We start from the raw sequence: 5,335 nt of genomic DNA on the forward strand, positions 1-5,335 counted from the left end.
TTCCTATGAGTATAGCCGCGATGGATATGTGCCATAGGAAAGGGGGGTTCCTACATCTGCCTGCCAAGGAAACCTAGCGGCCCTAACTTGTTAGGGAAACCTATGAAATGGCTTCATAGTGTACCCTGCCCGCTCACCTTGGTAGTGACATGGGAGTAATTAACCCGGGCATATGGGGATCACGACTCGCGGTGAATGTGCACCACCTCTGCAGAGGGTAACAAACTGTTATAACAGCCGTGCTCACGGTTACGAGCGGCCCGGAAAACTCACAGAATAACTGAATACTTGTTGTTGATCATTTAAGTTGTTCTACGATGATATATGGTACACTTGACACTGATATATGTTTTTATGGGATTAAATGGGAGCTTAAGCATAACTTGATAATACCTGAGAATAAAAGCTTGACTTACTAAAAATGCTAACTGCAGTAAACCTGTGTCAACCCTCTTTGAGCTTCATAACCCCATGTTAGCTTGTTAAGTATGGGATGTACTTACACTTGTTTATTTTCTTTATTTGGATAAAAATCCCGGATGGGTAACAGATGACAACGGGTATGAGGATTTCCCGGAAGATTTTTAGGCTTGTGGTCAACCAGTTGACCTTCCCTGTGATGAAGGCCACGAGAGTTTATTATCTTTTAATTTCCGCTGTGTGTTGTAAGACTAAGTTGTATTATGGATCTGGTGTAAGAGACATCGTGATGATACTTTATATGATTTGTCGACTTGTGTGTGGTGACTATTTCCTGAACACACATGAGTATTGTGCATTCAATTTTATCCTTAAAATTGGGTGTGACAAATTGGTATCAGAGCCGTGTTGACTGTAGGATGCAAGCCTAGTTAGAAAATGGTCGTTTTAGCATCTTTGCTCCTCTGGTTTCTTGCTTACTGTCTTATTCTTGTTATTTTATTAAAACATTTATGCTTTTCATACCTTAATCTATTATTTAAAATTGTTGATTCTAATTCTATCTCACTTTAAATCTATAGATGTCTCATAATCCGAAGACTGCTTGACTCAGCACCGCCGGCTATCGTGCCATGTTCACCCCGCGTGCCCACTGGCGGAGAGGGAGATTGTGATCATCTCCGACGATGAGGAGATGGCTACACCGACGCCTACACTTGCTTCTACACCAGTCGCCGTGCCCGTCTATCCTGTTGTAGCTACACCTGAGGAGTCGACGGCTACTTCCCCTACACCTGCACCTCCCCAGCTGTCCCCGTGGAGGACAAGGAGATTGGCTGGAAGTGCAAGTACTACTTCAAGCCAGCTCCAGAGACAGCCTACTACCACACTCTCCTCAACCACGTGCTGGATGACTACTACCCCGACTTGCACGCCTCCATCAGGTACCACTGCGCCGAAGTACCAGCATCCATTGGAGGCTACCTTCTGGAAGGTAGAGCTGGTGGTCACCACTTGGAACGACATCAAGAATGGACATGAGGTGAAGACTGTCCACTGTGCCCCTGCCAGGAGAGCCCATGCTTTGGATGGCATGGAGGATGCAGCACAGAATGCCTACATCCACTACCATGGTCGTCGCTTTGAGGCCATGAGGGAGGATCGCTTCAGGTTCCTTCCTCGAAATGATCATGAGGGTGTTTGGCAGGTTTTGGCTCCACTAGAGAATGACCCAACTCTGGAGGCAACGGTGCAGCATGTCCACGCTATGCAGGGAGTGGATGAGGAAGTCAAAGGAGAACTGCGTGCATCTCAGAGGGCGCAGAGACGTCTTCAGAAACAAGTGGATGAACTTCGAGCACAACTTGGACAGCCTTCCATCTACAAGAAGAAGCGTCAGTCCTTCACCATGATTGACACCCGCTCCATAGGTGTTAGGTGCCTTGATCTAGATTACCACGTCGTTAGTTCGTGTTCTTATTTAGTCTTGTTGGTCTTGTGAACCTGGTTGATTAGATGCTTAATTTATGAACTTGGTTGATTTGGTATTTTGCTTGATTGCTGGAAGTTTGTGGGCATGCCCACAACTTCCTTAGATTAGAACTTTAAGTTTAGAATGAAATCTTAATGCAGATGTTTCGCTTTATCTTATCTCTGCTGTGCTGATTTCTGGAGCAGCACATGTTCTTTTTTTGGTATCTCCAAATCTGCGATGATAAAAATTCTGAAATTTTTGTGGAGATAACTAGACCTCTGTATCTTTCAAGTGTCTCTAGAATCACGTCAATAGCTGTTCAGGTTTGGGAGATCTAGCTGTCACAAGTTGATGTTCCTGCGCTGTCTGGAACTCAGAACAGTTTTGGTTTAGCTCTACTTTTGACTATGTGTGAGTCCGAATCTGTAAAAGTGGTCTAAATGAAAGTTGTAGCTTATGTCCTAAGCTTTCTAACAAATCTTGGTGCACCTCTGTTGGATCTCTAAAACTCGAGTTATAACAGTTTTACTGAACTGCTGAATTTGAATCTTGTCCAGAAAATTCTCAGCATTGTTTCTTATCTTTTGTAAGCTCTCTATAATTGGAAAAATCTCTAAATTTTGCACATTTGTTGGAAAACAGATGGCCGCAATAGGACGAAGAGGCAGAGGCCGTGGTCGTGGGCGTGATGCTCTTATAAATCCACCACCGCCACCTGTGACCATGGAACAGATATTGGGGAATGCAAGCGCAGCTGATGCAAGCTATGATGCAGCGCTTGGATAATGAACCTACAAGAGGACCACCACCTGTTCAGGTTAGAAATAAGCATGGAGAGTTTATGAAAAGGTCGTCCACCGGTGTTCACCCATGCCTCAGACCCTATGGAGGTAGATGATTGGTTGCGTGCTGTGGAGAAACAACTACATAGCACAATGCAACGACCTTGAGAAGGTGTTGTACGCTTCTAGGCAACTCCAAGGAGCTGCTCAGGATTGGTGGGAATCATTCCAGTTTGGACGTCCCAACAATGCTCCTGCTATCACTTGGCAGGAATTCAAGGACAGTTTCCGGTCATACCATATTCCTGATGGACTTGTGGAACTGAAGCAGGAAGAATTCAGATCTCTCAAGCAAGGATCAATGACTGTGGCGGAGTATCGGGATAAGTTTGCCCAACTATCACGCTACGCTCCTAATGATGTAGCGGATGACAAGGATAAGCAACGCCGTTTCCTCAAGGGACTATATGATGGACTGCAGCTCCAGCTGATGTCTAATACATACCCTAATTTCTAGTCTTTGGTGAATCGCGCAATCGTGATTGATGATAAGCGCAAGGAGATGGAAGCTAAGAAGAGAAGGCTCCAAGGGCAAGCTTCTAGAAGCAACACTCGCCCATGTGCTTATCCCCAGCAAGGTTTCCAGCAGAGGAATCAAGGACCAACACACCAGGGAAACCATGGTCAGTATCCTCAGCGGAACCAGTTCCAGCAACGCCCTCAGTATCAGCAACAGTTTGGAAATCAGCGTACCCCGCAACAGACCAGCAATCCTACAACATGCCAGGGAGTGCCCAACAATGCTCCTGTGAAGAGTGGTGCACCCAACAATCCCAATGCTTGTTACCGATGTGGAGAAGTAGGTCACTATGCTCATCAGTGTCCTAAGAAGCAGAACCAACAAGCACCTCAGAACCAGACCAACAATCAGAAGTTCAACGCCTGACCACCTCACACGGCGAAGGTGAACTAAGTGTCATCTGATGCAGCTTAGGAGACGCCTGAGGTCATGTTGGGTACATTCAGCGTCAACTCTATTTCTGCTACCGTACTTTTTGATTCAGGTGCTTCGCATTCTTTTATCTCCCAAGCTTTGTTAGAATGCATAGCATACCTTTGTGTGCCATGAAAAAACCCATACTAGTGAATTCCCCAGGAGGTAGTATGCCAGCTTCTTATTGGAGCCCCCTCAACTAGCATTTCCTTAAGGGGGGTAGACTTCAAAGTGAAGCCTATTGTGTTGAGAACAGCGGGAATTGATCTTATCGTGGGAATGGATTGGATGAAACAACACCGGGCAGTGATTCAGTGTCAGGAGAAATCTGTGGTTGTGACATCACTCAATGGAGATAGAATCTGTGTAGAAGTGGTAGTGCAAGCTCAGCCTATAGGCATAGTGAACCAACTAGATGGTGAAGTCAATGAACAAGATCGTGTCGTGGAGGAGTTCTCGGATGTCTTCCCCGATGACTTGCCAGGTATGCCACCTGACCGAGACATTGAATTCATTATTGAATTATTACCTGGAACTGCACCAATGGCTAAACGTCCATATAGAATGGGAGTTAATGAATTAGAAGAGCTTAAGAAACAACTAAAAGAGTTGCAAGAAAAAGGTTTCATACGCCCCAGTTCTTCCCCATGGGGGGCCCCTGTGATCTTTATGGATAAGAAGGATGGTAGTCAACGGATGTGTGTGTGATTACCGCTCACTTAATGAGGTTACCATCAAGAATAAATACCCTTTGCCTAGGATTGATGATTTGTTTGATCAATTGAGAGGAGCTCATGTGTTCTCCAAGATTGATCTCCGATCTGGATATCATCAGCTTAAGATTCAGAACTCGGACATACCCAAGACAGCATTCACTACACGGTATGGATTATATGAGTACACCGTTATGTCTTTTGGATTGACCAATGCACCTGCATACTTCATGTATCTGATGAATAAGGTGTTCATGGAGTTTCTGGATAAATTTGTGGTAGTATTCATAGATGACATACTAATATTCTCTAAGATTGAAGAAGAACATGCGGAACACATAAGGTTGGTCCTTGCAAAAGCTTAGAGAACATAAGTTGTATGCTAAGCGGAGCAAGTGTGAGTTTTGGTTAAAGGAAGTCTCTTTTCTGGGTCATGTTGTCTCCAATGGTGGAATAGCAGTGGATCCAGGCAAAGTGCAAGATGTACTGAATTGGAAACCACCAACTACTGTAAGTGAGATTCGTAGCTTTTTGGGATTAGCTGGATATTACCGAAGGTTCATTGATGGCTTTTCCAAGCTAGCCCAAGCCCATGACAGCTCTGTTGGAAAAGAATGCTAAGTATGTATGGTCGGATAAATGCCAGGCAAACTTTGAAGAGCTAAAGAAGAGGTTGACTACAGCTCCAGTATTAATCTTGCCCGATTTAAACAAGAACTTCTCTATATATTGTGATGCATCCCGTTTGGGTCTTGGATGTGTGCTTATGCAAGAAGGAAGAGTGGTTGCATATGCATCTAGACAACTAAGGAAGCATGAGTTGAATTATCCTACTCATGACTTGGAATTGGCAGCTGTGGTTCATGCTTTAAAGATCTGGAGACATTATCTGATTGGACATAAGAGTGATATCTATACTGATCATAAGAGTTTGAAGTATATCTTTACCCAA

The sequence above is a fragment of the Miscanthus floridulus genome, unplaced genomic scaffold, assembly GCF_019320115.1.
Source record: "Miscanthus floridulus cultivar M001 unplaced genomic scaffold, ASM1932011v1 fs_263_1_2, whole genome shotgun sequence".
Lineage (NCBI taxonomy): Eukaryota > Viridiplantae > Streptophyta > Magnoliopsida > Poales > Poaceae > Miscanthus > Miscanthus floridulus.